We start from the raw sequence: 20,468 nt of genomic DNA on the forward strand, positions 1-20,468 counted from the left end.
GTTTTATAGCTCGCTTTTTAAAATGAACATTTGATTATCCTCCAAAGCTTCAAATACATTTGCTTGAAATTTCCCAAAACATGACCATGGGCCTGTGGATTACTGGTCTAGTTGGAGGACAATATCACTACGCTATCACCTCCCCATATAAAACCTTTCGTCCATGTTGTCACCAGAGTGTTGTTGGGTTGAAATTAGAATCAATCACTTCAAAATCACTTTCCTGTCTAAAATTATTATTTCTCTCTCAAAGGCCTGGTGCAACATTTACTCAGACAAACCAACGACAATTGGTTTACGTATCCAACTGAATCAGGGTTATAAATGTTTTGTTTTAAAACCCGTGCTGGAGTCTTGTTCTGAGCAGAGATCACAGGCCTGTCCTATAATTGTCAGCCAGCAAGCTGTTGTGAAAGCTTTATTCAAGATAGATTGAGTGTGAGCTTTTGCCATAACATATAATGACTTTCTTGAGATTTAAAAGATTAATACATGGTTATTTCTTGAGGTCGATTCCATTCCCGTGCTGAGGAGATTTCTGTACGAAGTCTTACAACACCAGGTTAAAGTCCAACAGGTTTGTTTCGATGTCACTAGCTTTCGGAGCGCTGCTCCTTCCTCAGGTGAATGAAGAGGTCTGTTCCAGAAACACATATATAGACAAATTCAAAGATGCCAAACAATGCTAGGAATGCAAGCATTAGCAGGTGATTAAATCTTTACAGATCCAGAGATGGGGTAACCCCAGGTTAAAGAGGTGTGAATTGTCTCAAGCCAGGACAGTTGGTAGGATTTCGCAGGCCAGATGGTGGGGGGTGAATGTAATGTGACATGAATCCCAGGTCCCGGTTGAGGCCGCACTCATGTGTGCGGAACTTGGCTATATGTTTCTGCTCGGCGATTCTGCGTTGTCGCGGGTCCTGAAGGCCGCCTTGGAGAATGCTTACCCGGAGATCAGAGGCTGAATGCCCTTGACTGCTGAAGTGTTCCCCGACTGGAAGGGAACATTCCTGCCTGGTGATTGTTGCGCGATGTCCGTTCATTCGTTGTCGCAGCGTCTGCATGGTCTCGCCAATGTACCACGCTTCGGGACATCCTTTCCTGCAGCATATGAGGTAGACCACGTTGGCTGAGTCGCACGAGTATGTACCGCGTACCTGGTGGGTGGTGTTCTCACGTGTAATAGTGGTATCCATGTCGATGATCTGGCACGTCTTGCAGAGTTTGCCATGACAGGGTTGTGTGGTGTCGTGGTCACTGTTCTGAAGACTATTTGTCTATATATGTGTTTCTGGAACAGACCTCTTCATTCACCTGAGGAAGGAGCAGCGCTCCGAAAGCTAGTGACGTCGAAACAAACCTGTTGGACTTTAACCTGGTGTTGTAAAACTTCTTACTGTGCTCACCCCAGTCCAACGCCGGCTTCTCCACATCAGGAGATTTCTGTACCTGACAGGAGGGATAGCATTTGGAGACTCTCGATTCTCGACCAATTCCCATTCACTGTTGGATAATGGAGGTGTCACTGTGTGTAATGTACAACTTAGTAAGAATTGTCAGCAAGGTTAATCAGCACTTTCTAATTGAAGATGCTAATCAGTGGCACATTTCAGTGGCACATTTCAGACACTGAAATGTAGAGTTCTTACCAAAAGTCAATTCAGGAATTACCTGATCAGCGTTTCTGAATTCTGGGGAAAGATCAGACAGCAGTTGTGAAAGGGGCACCACAGCCCCGTGTACGCAATCGGCTGTAGATCCCCAATATTAAACTCTGGTCCAGTTATTAACTTTTATTTCTTTATTCTTTAAGGGGATGTGGGCATCACTGGCAAGGCCAGCATTTGTTGCCCATTCCTAATTCCCCTTGAACTGAGTGACCTCGAGGCCCATTTCAGAGGGAAGTTAAGTGGCAACCACATTGCTGTTGATCTGGAGTTGCATGTTGGCCAGATCAGATAAGGATGGCAGCTTTCCTGAAAGGACATTAGCGAACCAAATTTGTTTAAAAAAAAAATCGATGCTGGGTTCATTGTCATCATTAACTGAGACTAGCTTTCCAGATTTTGTAACTGAATTTATATTATCTCAGCTACTGCTGAATTCAGTCTTAGAATCAGTCTTAGAGATTCAGTCTTAGAATCAGAATGGTGACGCCACAGAAGGGGGCCATTTGGCCCATCGAGTCCATGCAAGAGCATGTGTGGGAATTTGAACCTATGTCCTCAGAGAATTAACCTGGGCCTCTGGATTACTAATCTAGTGACATTACAACAACACCACCATCTCCCCTGAATAACCTTGAACATCAGCAGAAACAAACTCGAACTGTCGGAATGAACATTGTTCAGTGTGATTAACAGCAGCATTAACAACAGAATCCAACTTCACTTGTGAACTCGCTCATGTGTCAGCAGGTTGGATAACTGAGTGAACCCCTTCCCACACTCAAGGCAACCAAATGCCCTCTTCCCAGTGTGAACCCTCTGGTGTGTCAGCAGGGCAGATGACTGAGCAAATCTCTTCTCGCACACAGAACAGGTGAATGGCCTTCCGCCAGTGTGGATTCGCTGGTGTATCAGCAGCTGAGATGACTGAGTGAATCCATTCCCACACAGGGAGCAGATGAATGGTTTCTCCCTGGTGTGACCTCGCTGGTGCAGTGAGGGCGAATGACTGCCTGAAATTCGTTCCACAGAATGAGCAGCTGAACCGCTTTTCCAGTGTGTGAATTCTCTGGTGTGACTGGAAGATGAATAATGCAGTGAATCCCCCCACCCCCCAACACACACTGAGCAGGTGAATGGCCTCTCTCCAGTGTGACTGTGGCGATGAGTTTCCAGCTCCGATGGGTAATTGAATTCCTTCTCACAGTCCCCACATTTCCACGGTTTCCCCATGGTGTGGCTGCGCTTGTGTCTCGACAGGCCGGATGAATGGCTGAAGCCTCGTCCACGCACTGAACATGTGTAGGGTTTCTCACTCTGGTGAACGGTGCATTTTCGCTCCATGTTCAAATTCCGATGATAGGTTTCAATAAATGGAGCAGCTGTCAGATCTTGAAATGATGTTTCTGATGTCTGACTGCAAATCCTCTCCTAATATCCTGTGGAATTGATTTTATAAAGAAAACAAGGATGATAGAACTGTAAAGAGGCCTGTAAATCCCCGTCCCACACACTCTCCCTCCTCCTTGGGCTGAAATCCAAACCCATCTCACCATCTGCACTCTTTCCTCCACTCCCAGTTTTCTCCCTCCCTCTCCTCTGCCTGGGTTCAGTTCTCCAGCTCCTGTCCGCAAACTGACAATAAAATCAGTGGGTCTTATTGGGGGTTTGGGGCCTCCAGCGGGTGTTTCTGAATCTTCCCCGCCCACCTGCCAAGGTTTCCGTCCTTACCAGAGATCAGAGTCCTCATTGATTTGAGTGCAAGGTGTAAGCTCTTATTTATTGTCCCCCCTCCCCCATCCTCTGATGTGAACCATCCTCCAGTGGCTGAAGCAGGATGGTGACCGTTAACCGCTTCCACTGGGCAGAAGATACGAAACTCTGAGAACACACACCAACAGATTCAAAAACAGCTTCTTCCCCATTGTTACCAGCCTCCTGAATGGCCCTCTTATGGACTGAACTAATCTCTCTATGCATCTTCTCTATTCTTGTAGCACTGTACTCCATGTGCTTCACCCATTGTCCAGGTTTATGTATATACGTTGTGTATTTATTGTATGCCCTATGTTTTCCATGTATAGAAAGATCTGCCTGGACTATACGCATGACAATACTTTTCACTGTACCTCGGTACATGTGACAATAAATCTAAATCTACACAGTGTCAAAGACTGTTTTCCAAAGTCACCGATTTACTTTGGCAAAACTTGAACTTTCTTCTTTTATTGCACAGAAATTATTGCAGTGTTTTGGGGAAGATGTTGAAGGCACAAGCATGATATGTTGGAATGATTCCCTTAATATGGAGAGTATTAATGCTTCTGTGAATTGCTTCAAATTTTTATAAACATAGTGAATGTGCTCTATAAATGCAAGTAGTTACTGTTGATTATGGATGATCCTTGTTTGCCATTCCAGGCAGAAAACGCAAGGATACACTCACTCTGCAAAAAGACTATTCGCCAGCTAATTGTGGATTCACGGGGTCGTCCATTTACTGACACAATAACACAGAAACATTGGAGAGGGACCATTCAGATATTACACATGTCCAAAGGGGTTCACTCACCATTTCCAATTGTTAACACTCCAATTTTCAAAGACGAAAGGATTTGATTCATGATTCGCTGTGCAAATATTTTGCACAGGGAAAAGCTTCATTCGTTAACCCCCGTTTACTGACCATTAATGAGTTTACATCTGTTCATCGTCGTTGGTTCTGATATTGTTGCTGTTACAATAACCAGGATGGAATTATGGTGTAGATCCCTTGAGATTCTGTACTAATTCATTCATTTTATATCCTGGCCCACTGGCTCTCAGTAAGATCATTAACTTGTTTTTTAATCTCTCCATTCAGCATAAAAAATCACTATAAACTAATGGAGACATTCAATGACGGGACTATTACACAGCATTCCCCGCTGTGGCGAATATCCCCGATCCACAGCACAGGACACCAGAGCGCAGGAGGAGAGAATATTCTGAATTATACTGGAATTTGAGGAACATAAAGACCAGGATTGAACGGCGGAGCAGACTCGATGGGCCGAATGGCCCAATTCTGCTCCTATTTCTTATGTTCTTTTGATCTCTATTCTGCAACTGTGCTAACCACTGTGCTGCCCGAGGACAAGTATATCTTCAGCCTTTGAATGTGGAAGGAGAATGTTATTTCTGTCTGTGGGAAAGAATTTGAAACAACGGAGTGACTGCAAAAGCACCGAGATACACACACACCGAGCGAGAGTGTCCCAGTGAGCTGACTGTGGAAAGAGCTTTAACCAGTTATACAGCCTGAAACAAACATCACACCATTTACAGTGGGGGTAAACCATACATATGATCTATGTGTAAACAAGACTCAAAGTGATCATCCAACCTGGAGAGACAACTGCAGCATGGATAAACCGTGGAAATGTAGGGACTGTGTGAAGGGATTCACTTATCCATCCACACTGCAAATTCATCAATGCAATCACACTGGAGAAAGACTGTTCACCTGCTCTGTGTGTGGGAAGTGATTCATTAATTCATCTGACTTTCTGACACACCAGTGGGGTTACACAGGGGAGATACCATTTATCTGCTCCGAGTGTTGGAAGGGATATGCTCGCTCATCCCACCTGCTGATACACAAGCGATTTCACATTGCGGAAAGACCGTACACCTGCTCTGTTTGTGAGAAAGGTTTCACAAATTCATCTGATCTTCGAACACACAAGCAAGCTCATGCTGGGGAGAGGCCATTCACCTGTTCCACCTGTGGTAAGAAATTCACTCAGTCATCACTCCTCACTGCGCACCAACATGTTCATACTAGCAATAGACGATTTAAATGTTCTGACTATGAGAAGAGTTTTAAAAGCAGATGTGAAATGCTGACACACCAACGTGCACACACTGGGGAGAGACCATTCACCTGCTCTGAATGTGGAAAGGGATTCGCCTGTTCATCCAACTTTCTGAGACACCAGCGAGTTCACACTGGTGAGAGGTTGTTTACCTGCTGTACGTGTAGGAAGCGATTTGCTCAGTCAGACAACCTGGTTAGACACAAACGACTTCACGAGTGACTGCAGGAGTTGGATTCTGCTATTATTGCTGCTGTTAACCACGTCCCGGACTAAACCATGTTCATTTTGACTTTTGGTGTTTCTTTCTGCTGATGTTAATAATTATAAGTGCTTAGTACTCTTGTTATTTCTCAAATAAATCAGCTTTGTGTTAAACCCATTGTTGTAGATTTTTAGCTTTGCTACCTTAGTGTTTAACATCACCTGGCAGGAACTCAGAAAGGACAATCTGGGGGAGGATCGTACGGCAGGAAGAGAATTTAAGTCTGGGCACAATCCAGGAGATGATGGTCATCTACAACTTGTTCCTAATGGAAAAACCTAACACAGTATTTATATGGGCAGCACAGTGGTTAGCACTGTGGCTTCACAGCTCCAGGGTCCCAGGTTCGATTCTGGCTTGGGTGTCTGTGCGGAGTCTGCACATTCTCCGTGTGTCTGCGTGGGTTTCCTCCGGGTGCTCCGGTTTACTCCCACAAGTCCCGAAAGATGTGCTGTTAGGTAATTTGGACATTCTCAATTCTCCCTCTGTGTACCCGAACAAGCGCCAGAATATGGCGACTAGGGGCTTTCCACAGTAACTTCTTGCAGTGTTATTGTAAGCCTACCTGTGACAATAATAAAGATTATTATTATTATATTCAATCTAGTTATTGGATTTTTCATTTTGTACAGTTTAGTCTCCATGATAGCACAGATATTGTCTTTACTTCTTCATTTCCAGTCAATTTAATATTTGTTTCCTCCAACCAATCCAGAACATCATATGGACCTTCTCAATGAGGCTCCCAGTCCCACCACTTTCAACAATGTTTGTAACAATGGGCGGCATGGTAGCACAGTGGTTAGCACTGTTGCTTCACAGCACCAGGCACCCGGGTTTGATTTCCGGCTTGGGTCACTGTCTGTGCAGAGTTTGCACGTATTCCCTGTGTCTGCGTGGGTTTCCTCCGAGTGCTCTGGTTTTGTCCCACAAAAGTCCGGAAAGACTTGTTAGATGAATTGGACATTCTGAATTCTTACTCTGTGTACGCGAACAGGCGCCAGAATGTGGCGAAGAGGGGATTTTCACCGTAACATCATTGCAATGTTAATGTAAGCCTACTTTAAAAAAAAAATATGTTTATTCAAATTTTCCAACAGAATTTTTAACAAACCCCCTCCCCCCCAATAGCAAAACGAAAGAAACACAAGTCAAAAATTATACAAAACTTATACATTGGGTTTCCCCCATATACAGTAACCCCCCCCAATGACATTCAAACGTACCCATAGGGAAGCCCCCCCCACCCCCACCCACCCACCCGAATTCCTCCCCCCCCGAAAGAGACCCCCCACCCTTGGGTTGCTGCTGCAGCTGACCTCCTCCTAACACTCTGCGAGATAGTCTAGGAACAGTTGCCACCACCTGAAGAACCCCTGCACAGACCCTCGTAAGGCAAACTTTATCCTCTCCAGCTTAATGAACCCTGCCATGTCATTTATCCAGGCTTCCACACTGGGGGCTTTGCGTCCTTCCATAATAGCAAGATCCTCCGCCGGGCTACCAGGGACGCAAAGGCCAGGATACCGGCCTCTTTCGCCCCCTGCACTCCCGGCTCGTCCGTTACCCCAAATAATGCCAACCCCCAACTCGGCTTGACCCGGGCTTTCACCACCTTGGACATAATCCTCGCGAAACCCCTCCAAAACCCATCCAGTGTCGGGCATGACCAGAACATGTGGACGTGATTCGCCGGGCTTCCCGAGCACCTCCCACATCTGTCCTCCACCCCAAAGAACCTACTCAACCTCGCCCCTGTCATATGCGCTCTGTGAGTAACCTTGAATTGTATTAGGCTGAGCCTGGCGCAAGAGGAGGAAGAATTAACCCTACTCAGGGCATCAGCCCACAGACCCTCATCTATCTCCTCCCCAAGCTCCTCTTCCCACTTGCCCTTTAACTCCTCTACCGAGGCCTCCTCTTCTTTCAGCTCCTGGTAGCTCGCCAAAACCCTGTCTTCTCCAACCCATACACCCGAAATCACCCTGTCCTGAATCCCCTGTGCCGGGAGCAGCGGGAATTCCCTCACCTGCCGCCTCACAAACGCCCTCACTTGCATATACCTGAAAGCATTTCCCGGGGGTAACCCAAACTTCTCCTCCAATGCCCCTAGGCTCGCAAACGTCCATCTATAAACAGGTCCCCCCATTCTTCTAATCCCTGCCCGATGCCAGCTCCGAAACCCCCCATCCACCCTTCTCAGGACGAATCGCTGGTTCTCCCGAATCGAGGACCAAATCGAGGCTCCCACCTCGCCCCTGTGTCGTCTCCACTGCCCCCAGATCTTCAACGTCGCCGCCACGACCGGACTCGTGGTGTACCTCGTCAGCGAGAGCAGCAGTGGTGCCAGCGCCCTCAGGCTCGTGCCCACACAGGACGCCATCTCCAACCTCTTCCACACCGCCCCCTCTACCTCCATTACCCACTTATGGATCATCGCCACATTGGCAGCCCAATGATAGCCGCACAAATTTGGCAGCGCCAGCCCTCCCCTGTCCCTACTACGCTCCAAAAACACCCTCTTTACCCTTGGGGTCTTATTTGCCCACACGAAACCCATGATGCTCCTACCTACCCGTTTGAAAAAGGCCTTGGGAATCATAATGGGAAGGCACTGGAACACAAAGAGAAACCTCGGGAGGACCATCATTTTAACCGACTGTACCCTGCCCGCTAGCGAGAGTGGCAGCACATCCCATCTTTTGAAATCCTCCTCCATCTGCTCCACCAACCGCGTCAAATTGAGCTTGTGCAGGGCCCCCCAACTCCCAGCCACTTGGATCCCTAAGTACCGTAAGCTCCTTTCCGCCCTCTTCAACGGTCGGTCGTCTATCCCCTTTTCCTGGTCCCCTGGATGCACCACAAAGAGCTCACTTTTCCCTACATTGAGCTTATACCCCGAGAAGTCCCCAAACTCCCTTAGGATCCGCATGACCTCCGCCATCCACTCCACTGGATCTGCCACATACAGCAACAGGTCGTCCGCATCCAGCGACACCTGATGTTCCTCTCCCCCTCGGACCAGTCCCCTCCATTTCCTGGACTCACTTAGTGCCATGGCCAGAGGCTCAATTGCCAATGCAAACAAGGGGGACAGGGGGCACCCCTGCCTCGTCCCTCGGTACAGCCGAAAGTACTCCAACCTCCGCCGATTCGTAGCCACACTCGCCACCGGGGCTCTATATAGCAACTGACCCAACTGATGAACCCCTCCCCAAACCCAAACCTCCGCAGCACTTCCCAAAGATACTCCCACTCCACCCTGTCGAAGGCCTTCTCTACGTCATTAGCTGCCACTACCTCCACTTCTCCCTCCACCGAGGGCATCATGGTCACATTGAGGAGCCTCCGCACATTAGTGTTTCGCTTCCTGCCCTTTACAAATCCCGTCTGGTCCTCATGAATCACCCCCGGGACACAGTCCTCAATTCTCGTAGCCAGCACTTTTGCCAGCAACTTAGCATCCACATTGAGGAGTGAGATCGGTCTATACGACCCACATTGCAGTGGGTCCTTGTCCCGCTTCAGGATCAGCGAGATCAGCGCCCCGGACATTGTCGGGGGCAGGGTCTCCCCTCTCCCTTGCCTTATTGAAAGTCCTCACTAGCAATGGGCCTCGCAGGTCTGCGTATTTCCTGTAAAACTTGACCGGGAACCCATCTGGCCCCGGGGCCTTCCCCGTCTGCATGCTCCCCAATCCTTTAACCAGCTCCTCCAGCCCAATTGGCGCCCCTAAACCAGCCACCTCCTGCTCCTCCACCCTCGGGAACCTCAGCTGATCCAAAAATCGTTGCATCCCCTCTTCCCCGGCTGGGGGCTCAGATCTGTACAGATCCCCATTGAAGTCCCTAAATACCTCGTTTATTCTCACCGCACTCCGCACCGTATTCCCCCCGCTATCCTTAACCCCACCTATCTCCCTCGCTGCCTCCCTCTTACGAAGCTGGTGTGCCAGCATCCGACTCGCCTTCTCCCCATACTCATACGTCGCCCCCTGCGCTTTCCTCCACTGTGCCTCTGCTTTCCCTGTGGTCAACAGGTCGAACTCCATCTGGAGGTTCCGTCGCTCCCTGAGTAGCCCCTCCTCGGGGGCCTCTGCATATCTCCTGTCCCCCCTTAAGATCTCCCCCACCAACCTCTCCCTCTCCCTGCCCTCTCTCTTCTCCCTGTGGGCCCTAATGGAGATTAGCTCTCCCCTGACCACCGCCTTCAGCGCCTCCCAGACTACCCCCACCTGTACCTCCCCGTTGTCGTTGGCCTCCAAATATCTTTCAATGAACCCCCGCACCCGCCCACACACCTCCTCATCCGCCAATAATCCCACATCAAGATGCCACAGCGGGCGCTGGTCCCTCTCCTCTCCTAACTCCAGCTCCACCCAGTGCGGGGCGTAGTCTGAGATGGCTATAGCCGAATACTCCGTTCACTGCACTTTCGGGATTAGCGCCCTACTCAAAATAAAGAAATCTATCTGGGAGTAGGCTCTATGGATGTGGGAAAAGAATGAAAATTCCCTGGCCAGGGGCCTGACAAACCTCCATGGATCCACTCCCCCATCTGGTCCATAAAACCCCTCAGCACCTTGACCGCAGCCGGCCTCTTACCCGTCTTGGACCGAGAGCGATCCAGTGCTGGGTCCAGCATCGTGTTGAAACCCCCCCCCCCCATTATCAAGCTTCCTACCTTCAGGTCCGGAATCCGACCCAGCATGCGTTTCATAAATCCGGCATCATCCCAATTCGGAGCATATACGTTTACCAGTACCACCCGCACCCCCTGCAACCTACTACTCACCATCACATATCGACCTCCATTATCCACTACAATATTCAGTGCCTCAAACGACACCCGCTTCCCCACCAGTAGTGCAACCCCTCTGTTCTTCGCATCCAGCCTAAAATGGAATACCTGTCCTACCCATCCCTTTCTCAGCCTAACCTGATCTGCCACCTTCAAATGTGTCTCCTGGAGCACAACCACTTCTGCCTTCAGTCCGTTTAAGTGCGCAAACACCCGGGCCCTCTTGACCGGCCCGTTCAGGCCCATCACATTCCAAGTTATCAGCCGGATTGGGGGGCTGCTCACCCCCTCCCCCTCCTGCCGACTAGCCATCTCCTTTTCTAGGCCAGCCACGTGCCCGCGCCTCCCGCACCCTCCAGTCCCCCAGACGGCGGACCCCCGCCCCGACCACCTCTCCTACTTCCAGCTCCCCTTTGGCCAATGCAGCAGCAACCCTATACCCCCCTCCCCCGCTAAATTCACATCTAGCCCTTTTGCTCCCCCCATAACACTCCCGTAAGTCAGCTGATTCCTGCTGACCCCGGCCTCTCCCACCTTTCCATCGACCCCCCCCCAGTGTGAGAATCCCCCCCCCCCCGGCAGTCAGTTTGCGCTCCTCCCCAACACCGCCCCCCCCCCCCCACCCCCCGTCCTTCCCTAGCGCGGGAAAAAGCCCGCGCTTTCCTGAGCCGGCCCCGCCCCCTCTGGCGCAGCTCCTTTTGCGGCCTTACCCCAATTCCCCATCCCCGGGCCTCCACTCCCCCTCTTCCTTCGTGGAGGTCTGCCCCTCCAACACCGACGCCCACACTCTCCCGATCAAATCCCTTCACCCATCCCCCTCCAGCACCCAAACCAAAGGAACATTCCCTAAACGTAATAAACACCATATGCACAGTAAACATCCCCCCACAACAAACCCTCAATTTGAGTTCAACTTTTCAGTCCGTAGAAAGTGCCATGCATCATAAGGCGTTTCAAAATAGTGGTGCCGATCCTGGAACGTGACCCACAATCGCGCTGGCTGCAGCATACCGAACTTCATCCCGTTCCGATGGAGCACCGCGTTAGCCCGATTGAAACCAGCTCTCTTTTTTGCCACCTCTGCACTCCAGTCCTGGTAGATTCGGATCTCCGTGTTCTCCCACCTGCTGCTCCGCTCTTTCTTGGCCCATCTCAGGACACACTCTCTGTCCATAAAGCGGTGAAACCTCAGCACTACAGCCCTTGGCAGCTCGTTGGCCTTGGGTCTCCTTGCTAGGACCCAGTGAGCCCCATTTTGCTCCAGGGGCCTCGGGAAGGCTCCCGCGCCCATCAGCGAATTGAGCATCGTGCTCACATATGCCCCAGCATCGGGCCCCTCCACTCCTTCAGGGAGACCCAGAATCCGAAGATTCTTCCTCCTCGACCTATTCTCCAGGTCCTCAAATCTTTCCGCCCCCCTCTTGTGCAGTGCCTCGTGCGCCTCCGCCTTCACCGCCAGGCCCAAGATCTCATCCTCGTTCTCCGAGGCTTTTTGCCGCACCTCCCGGATCGCCGCCCCTTGGGCCTTCTGGGTCTCCACTGGCTTCTCAATCGCCGCCTTCATTGGCGCCAGCATTTCTGTCTTCAGCTCCTCAAAGCAGCGTTTAAGAAACTCCTGCTGCTCCTGCGACCACTGCGCCCATGCTGCTTGGTCTCCACCCGCTGCCATCTTGTTTTTCCTCCCTCGCACTTTTTGCTGCTCCAAGATCACTTTTTTCACCGCTCCACTCCTGGTCCAATCCATATAATATCGGGGGGACCTTGCTGTCACCTTTCCATACTGGGAGCCGTCGAACAATTGCCGTTGGGGCCCCTCTAGAGAGCCCAAACGTCCGTTCCCGGCGAGAGCTGCCGAACGCGCGACCTACCTAGGCATAGCCGCAACCGGAAGTCACCCGAGCCCTCTTAACCGGCCGATTCAGCCCTCTTAATATTTCATGTGGTCAGCCTAGTCGGGAGGTTTTCCGCCTCTCCCACCCCCCTCCCCCCCAAGCCGATCACCCTTCTTAAGCCAGCCTCCAGCTCGCGTCCCTCGCCTCCGAGGGCCCGCCCTCCCCTTTGTCTCCCAGCAACAGTTTCTCCTCGGTCAGCAGAGCAGCTCCCTCTCCCCCCCACCCCACTATTAGCAACACCACAATCCCAACCCCCCCTGAACAAACTTACCACCTGCTCACCCACCGCTGCACTTCCGTGAGCTAGCCTGGTGACCCCCGTCCATGGCGCCAGACATCCTATCCCCTCCCCACTCCGCTCGAACATACATATTCAAAACATCACAGTCCCCAATAAACACAGTCGTAAAAATCCCTCCACCCACTGAAACAAAGTTAACTTACAAATCTGAGCAACGGCCTAAAAACCTGTTCCAGAGAGCACTGCATATACAGATCAAAACTAAGAAAGCTTTAACAGAATCGATACCGCAATACCCTCCCCCAAGGTTCAATGTCCTCAACCCCCTGCCAGCCTTTTGGCTTTGATAAAGTCCATCGCTTCATCCGGCGATTCAAAGTAAAGTTCCTGGTTCTCATACTTGACCCACAGACGCACTGGGTATAACATCCCAAACTTCACCCCCTTCTTGAAGAGGGCCGATTTTACCCTATTGAATCCAGCTCGTCTTTTAGCCAGTTCCATGCCCAGGTCCTGGTAAATGCGCAACTCACAGTTCTCCCACTTGCAGCTCCGTGTCTGCTTGGCCCACCGCAAAATCCGCTCCTTGTGCAGGAACCGGTGCATTCGCACCCGGATCGCCCTCGGAGGTTCATTCGCTCGGGGCCTCCTCGCAAACGCTCGATGCGCCCTGTCCACTTCCAAGGGTCGAGAAAACGCCCCATCTCCCATCAACTTTTCCAGCAAACTTGTCACATATGCCCTTGCGTCCGACCCCTCACTGCATCCGGGAGGCCGTCGATCCTCAGGTTCTGTCTCCGGGACCTGTTCTCCAGGTCCTCCTGCAATCTTTTCTCGTGGTCCCTTATCAGCCCCACTTCCGCCTCCAACGCGGTTAAATGGTCTTCGTGCTCGGACACCTTCTGGATCGCCAGTCCGTGGGCTTCCAGCCCCTGTTCCACCCGATCAATCGTTGCCTTAATCAGGTCTAACCCTTCCTTCATGTGCTTGGCGAAGCTCTCCTGAATGAACTCCACCCGCTGTACCATTGACCACTGTGCCACCAAACCGGAATCCTGCGCCTCCGCCATGCTTTCCCGTGCTGCAGGTTCTACAGTCACCTTCGCTGCTCAACTAATTCTTCTTATACGACCACTTCTGGTCCACGGCTCCATATACTGGTGGAGGATTTCTCCTCACTGTCTCACTCTCCACCGATGTTTCTAATAAAATTCCGGAAAATCAGGAGAAAAGTTCCAAAAGGTCCGTCACGAGCGGAAGTTAGCAAATGCGTGACCTCCTCCGACACCATGGCCGCCACCAGAAGTCACAAGGATGAAATGTAGAGACAGTTTGGTCTGGTGGGCTCGTGGAAGGGAGGGAAGCAGCAGAGGGAGCTGATCAGATTTACTCAATCTCAGTCACAAAGATGCTCCACAAGCTCCTCACACTTCTTGTTGGAGGTGAGGATGGAAGAGACAGGGAAGAGCGAGAGTACTTCAAAAGGAACTAACTTGTGTCAGAGATATTAAAAGTTTCAGCACTCTGCGTATTTCACACAAATCTTATTTGACTTTTAGCCAGAATATTAGCCCCTGTAAATGGGCTGGAGTTTGTTATCAGCAGAAAGAGACCCAAATGAATATGGTTCAGTCCTGAATGTGAGGAACAGCAAAATCCAATCACTGTGGTTACTTGTGGCCTCGTTGATGTCTCAGCAGGTGGTATGAAGTGGTGAATCTCTTTCCACACTCGGAGCAGGGGAACGGTCCCTCTCCAGTGTGAATTCGCTGGTGTATGGACAGAGTAGATGACTGAGTGAATCCCTTCCCACACTTGGAGCAGGTGAATGGCCTCTCCCCAGTGTGAATTCGCTGGTGCTTCTGCAGGTTGAATGACTCAGTGAACCCCTTCCCACACTCGGAGCAGGTGAATGCCCTCTCCCCAGTGTGAGTTCACTGATGTACAGTGAGGTGAGATGATCGTCTGAACCCAGTCCCGCAGTGAGAGCACCTGAACCGTCTCTCGTCAGTGTGAACACGTTGATGGAGCATCAGGTCCCCAGAACTTTTATAGTACTTCCCGCAGTCTGGACATTGAAACGGTCTCTCATCAGTGTGAACTCGCTGGTGCTTCTGCAGGTCAGATGACCGAGTGAATCCCTTCCCACACTTGGAGCAGGCAAATGGCCTCTCCCCAGTGTGAATTCGCTGGTGTGTCTGCCTGGGGGATGAGTGAGTGAATCCCTTCCCACACTGGGAGCAGGTGAATGGTCTCTCCCCAGTGTGAATTCGCTGATGTACAGTGAGGTGAGATGATCGTCTGAACCCAGTCCCGCAGTGAGAGCACCTGAACGGCCTCTCGTCAGTGTGAACACATTGATGGCTCATCAGTTCCTCAGAACTTTTATAGCTCTTCCCGCAGTCTGGACATTGAAACAGTCTCTCATCAGTGTGAACTCGCCGGCGTCTCAGCAGGCCGGATGACTGAATGAATCCCCTCCCACACTTGGAGCAAGTGAATGGTCTCTCTCCAGTGTGACTGCGTCGGTGAGTTTCCAGCTTGGATGGGGAAATAAACCCTTTCCCACAGTCCGCACATTTCCACGGTTTCTCCTCAGTGTAACTGCATTTGTGGCTTGTGAGGCCTGATGATCGACTGAATCCTCGTCCATACACACAACACGTGTACGGTTTCTCCCCACTGTGAACAATGCTTTTTCCTTCCAGTTTCAAAATCCGCTGATATTCAGGATATGATAAATAGAGGACTCTGTCAGATCCTGATGTGATGCTTGGTTTGAGTTTCCGGACTTGGAAGCCTCCCCTTCGAACACCCTGTGAAACTGATTGAAAACAGAAAATAGGGAGTGAGAGAGAACCCACAAAAACACAAAGGCAGGTTGTGAAATTTAGCTGAATGAATCTGGTCATTTGTGGGGCCGGCACTGGGAAAAAGTGACCATGAAAACTGCTGGATTGTCATAAAAACACAACTGGCCTTTTTGGGAGGAGAGAGAAAGAGCTGAAGAGGGATTTTGTATATCTACAAGACATAATAAGAGAGTAGTAGGCAAAACAAATTCGATCTTGAGCTTCATAAACAGTAATATTGATAAAGAAACTATGCTTCCAGTGACACAGTGATTAGCATTGCTGCGTAACAGCGCCAGAGACCTGCGTTCAATTCCAGCCATGGTGACTGTCTGTGTGGAATTTGCACTTTCTCCCTATGTCTGCGTGGGTTTCCACCTGGTGCTCGGTTTCCTCCAACAATCCAAAGAAGAACAAGTTACTTGGATTGGCCTTGATAAATTGCCCCTTAATGTCCAGGGATGGGTAGGTTAGATGAGGCTATGGGGTTACAGGGACAGGGTAGGGGTGTGGGCCTAGGCAGGGTGTCCTTTCAGAGAATCAGTGCAGACTCGATGGGCCAAAGGGCCTCCTGCTCTGTAGGATCAGCCCCACATTGGGTGGATCTACGGGTTAGTATGGAGAGAGGGCAGCGTCCGTTATGGAGGTTGGATGTGGGACTATTCGCAGATGAGGAGGTCTGTGGGCGGGTGAGCAAGTCCATCCAGAACGATCTGGAAATAAATGATACAGGGGAAGTCTCGGCAGCAGCGGTGTGGGAAGCACTGAAGGCAGTGGTTGGAGGGAATTAATTTTGATATGGGCCCATAGAGAAAAGGTGGAACGAGCAGGGAGGGATAGATTGGTTAGGGAGATACTCCAGGTGGATAGGAGATATGCGGAAGCCCCGGATGGGGGGTTATTGAAGGAGCGGTGGAGGTTACAGAATAGAGTTTGGGCTGTTGTCTACGGGGAAAGCGGTGGAACAACTGAGAAAGGCAAAGGGAGCGGTGTATGAGTTTGGGGAAAAGGCCAATAGAATGTTAGCGAACCAGCTGAGGAAAAGGGAGGCAGCCAGGGAGCTAGGGAGAGTAAAGAACAGAGGTGGGAATGCGGTCCTGGACCCAGTGGGGGTGAATGAGGTGTTTAAGGACTTTTATAGCAAGTTATCCGAGTCGGAACCCCCGGCTGGGTTGGAGGGGTGAGGCAGTTCTTGGGTCAGTTGAGGTTCCCGAGGGTGGAGGAAGAACTGGTGGAAGGGCTGGGAGCCCCAATTGAAATTGAGGACATAATGGAGGGGCTGGAGGTCATGCAGTTGGGCAAGGTCCCAGGGCCTGACGTCTACCTGGTGAAATTCTACAAGAAGTTCTCGGAGATATTGGGCCCACTGCTGGTGAGGGCATTTAATGAGGCAAGGGAGCGGGGAGTCCTTCCCCCAACAATGTCGCAAGCCTCAATCTCATTGATTCTGAAACGGTAGAAGGACCCTGAGCAATGCGGGTCATACAGACCAATCTCCCTATTGAATTGGATGCCAAACTGCTGGCTAAGATATTGGCCACAAGGATAGAGGACTGTGCCCCAGGGGTGGTAGGGGAAGACCAGATGGGATTTGGAAAGGGCTAGGAACTCACGGCTAATGTTAGAAGGCTCTTAAACGTTATCATGATGCCCTCAGAGGGAGAAGGCCTTTTGTCGGGTGGAGTGGAATTACTATTATTATTAGACAACAACCTATCTGATATTCCAATTTTGGTGTGCATTACTCTGTTACTGTTATCATTAGACAATAATAGGAGGGCAAGATGCAAGGTAGCATTGATATTTTGAAGTTTCTGTGTTACAATGAGTGTCACTGGGAGGTGTGTGATAAAATAGGAATGGAAACATCATGACAAAGGGTGGCACGGTGGCAGTGGTTAGCACTGCTGCCTCACGGTGCTGAGGACCCAGGTTCGTTCCCGGCCCTGGGTCACTGCCATGTGGAGTTTGCACATTCTCCCCGTTTCTCCATGGGTCTCACCCCCACAACCCAAAGATGTGCAGGCCAGATGGATTGGCCACTCTTTTGAGGACCACCAACAAAATAGAACAAAGGAAACAAACTTAGGGACAAAGCAAAAAGGGCCGCTCCAGTTAGGGGCACTGCCAAATGTAACAAAGATCAGCAGAAACTTAAAAACATCGAATGAGAGTGCATTTAAAGGGGTCAATAAAGCACCCCAACCCCTGCGGTGCCCACCGGGCATGGAAGGCTTTGATGGTGCCCATGGACACTGCATGCTCCCTTTCTAGGGCACCCTGCTGCGAATGTAGCCGCGGAAAAGGAGTAAATAGTCTGATCGGATGACCCCCTCGGTCGCCAGCTGCCTGGACCTACAACTGATGCGCTTCGCCAGGCCCAGAGCAGGTGCACAAGGAGGTAAGTGGCGCTGGTTCACGAGGTCTTTGGCCCAAGTTGGACTCAGCAAAAACACAGTCCGTGCTGCAACCCTGGAACGACCACCCAATAGAATCCACCTCCTCCCTGCTGGTGTGTGGAGTCTTCAGTCCGGGAGGGGGCTCAGCAAACACACTGCCCACTCGATCCCTCTGCCCTGGAACAAGCACACTGGTAAGAATAAGGAGGATTTTGTCCTTGCTGAAGGCAGATGTTATCAGTTGGGAAGACTGGGCCTGGCCCTCAACCCGGGAGAGGCCCAGCAAACAAGCAGTCCAAAGGGCTTTACTCCCATCTTGTTTTTGAAGTTACCTCCTTGTTGTTGTCCTTCTCTCCTCTCTCCGTCCTTCTCTCCCCTCTCCTTCCTCCAGGCAGCAACAAGCACTGGACACAGGCAGAAAACTGAGCAACAGCAGCAGCAATAGAGAGAGAGAGAGAGAGAGAGAGCAGCAACAGCAGCAGCCACTCTGCACCACAGCAACAACTTCACAACACCAAAGTCTGCACTGGGAGTGCCAGCTTCGGATTGGCCATGCTAAATTGCCCCTTAATTGGAAACAAATAATTGGGTACTCTAAATTTATCATAAAAAATAATAATAATAATACTCACCTCTGTCACAATTTCAGTGTTTCCAAGTTTACAATCTCCTGCTGCAACCTTTGGCTGGAAAGATATCAGAAGCTTTGGAAGCAGCTGTCAAAGGAAATTACAATGGTCAGAAATGTTAGTCGAGGTTAGAAATTAAGATCAGACAAACATTTATCTTGGTTTGAGTTTGCTGGGTGTAAATCCTCTCCTAACCCCCGGTAAAAGGAGTTTTCAAAATCCATCACTCTTCGAGTCCAGGATAGAAGTTCCAAACATTCTTTCCCCCTGTTGCCAGTCCCAGGATTACTTTAAAAAAAAAAAATTCAGAGTACCCAATTCATTTTTTCCAATTAAGGGACAGTTTAGCGTGGCCAATCCACCTACCCTGCACATCTTTGGGTTGTGGGGGTGAAACCCATGCAAACACGGGGAGAATGTGCAAACTCCACATGGACAGTGACTCAGAGCCAGGATCGAACCTGGGACCTCGGTGCCGTGAGACAGCAGTGCTCATGTCCCAGGATTACTTAATGAGGGTTTTACTTGCTTTGCAGGCAGTTCAGTGAAGTTTCACTAGTCTGATTTCTGGGATGGGAGAGTTTGTTTTATGGAGCAAGATTGAGCCTGATTGGTCTGTACCCGATGAAGTTTAGAAGAATGAGAGGTGATCTTATTGAAACATCTAAAATTCTGAGTGGTTTTGATGAAACAATATTTTCCCATGTGGGGATTCAAGAACTAAGGGGGACAGTTTAAAGATAAGAATTCTCCAATTTGACACTGAGATAAGCAGAAATGTCTTCCCTCAGAGGGTCATCAGTCTGTGGATAAAAGCAAATTACTGCGGATGCTGGAATCTGAAACAAAAACAGAAAATACTGGACAATCTCAGCAGGTCTGACAGGATCTGTGGAGAGAAAAGGGAGCTAACGTTTTGAGTCGATGACTTCGTCAAAGCTGAATTCGTGGAATTCTTTCCCAGAGAGCAGTGGCGCTGGGTCACTGAATATACTCAAAGCTGCGTTGGTGTTTTTTAATCTACTGGACAGTCAAACGTTTTGGGTGCAGACAGGAAAATGTAATTAATGGCACATTCGGATCAGCGTTTCTTGAATGGCAGAGCAGTGTCAATAGGCCGAATGGCCTACTCCTGCTGCTAATTCTGATGTTATTCTTCTGTTCTTCGGATTGCTACGCATGGAAGTAGCACCTCACCCCTCTGGAGGGGCCTGTCAATCATCGAGACAATGATTTTCTCTCCTGGTCACCAGGATCCTGAAGCACCACCTCTGACACGTCATCAAGATGACCCCTCAGCCGCGCCGCTAAACAAAGATGGCGGCCGTGGAACTGGGCCTAATACCAGATAAAAGCACCGCAGCTGCAAACGCGGGATTTGCAGGGTGTTTTTCCGGCCTTGTGACCAGCAGAGGGTGTTTATGAAGCCTTCACTCCCTCCCCACCCCGACTCCCGGCTCCATTCCTCCCTCCACCTCACCACCCAAAACAGCTGCTCCCGCAATCGCAGACCTCCGAGCAAAGTGACACTGCGCATGCTCCAGATACAACCCAACATTGCATCTGCGCACTGGGCTCCGTGGAATGAATAGGGCACATTCGCAGACGCAGGGAATGTTGGGTAATAGCCGCACCATTGAAACAGTTAATACAAAATAACTTGGTCACCAATTGCGAAAATAATCAAACAATTTATTGTCAATGGGTATTCTGCTATTCTCCATTTCTCAAATGCTGTTCTCCTGTGGAACAATGCAGAACTTAAAGGTTTTTATCCCCAATGTGTCCTTCCTCTCTCCTCCCAGAAGATCCAAACTCTTGCTGGGTTCAATTCCAGAATCAATAATTCCTGCATCTTCTTCCATC

At 50.1% G+C, this 20,468-nt stretch overlaps 1 long non-coding RNA gene and 1 pseudogene across 1 annotated transcript; both read right to left on the reverse strand.

Moving 5' to 3' along the window:
- Nucleotides 1-2,141: 2,141 nt before the first annotated feature.
- LOC140422643 (uncharacterized) lies at nucleotides 2,142-3,095 on the reverse strand (annotated as a pseudogene).
- A 9,663-nt stretch (nucleotides 3,096-12,758) lies between these two features.
- LOC140418502 (uncharacterized) lies at nucleotides 12,759-20,042 on the reverse strand. The gene is made up of 3 exons (XR_011945090.1): nucleotides 19,516-20,042; nucleotides 18,606-18,689; nucleotides 12,759-15,546 (listed from the first exon to the last, which is right to left on the reverse strand). It is a non-coding gene; the product is annotated as an uncharacterized lncRNA (long non-coding RNA).
- Nucleotides 20,043-20,468: the final 426 nt, after the last annotated feature.

Source organism: Scyliorhinus torazame, chromosome 5 (assembly GCF_047496885.1).
Source record: "Scyliorhinus torazame isolate Kashiwa2021f chromosome 5, sScyTor2.1, whole genome shotgun sequence".
NCBI classification, from domain to species: Eukaryota; Metazoa; Chordata; class Chondrichthyes; order Carcharhiniformes; family Scyliorhinidae; genus Scyliorhinus; species Scyliorhinus torazame.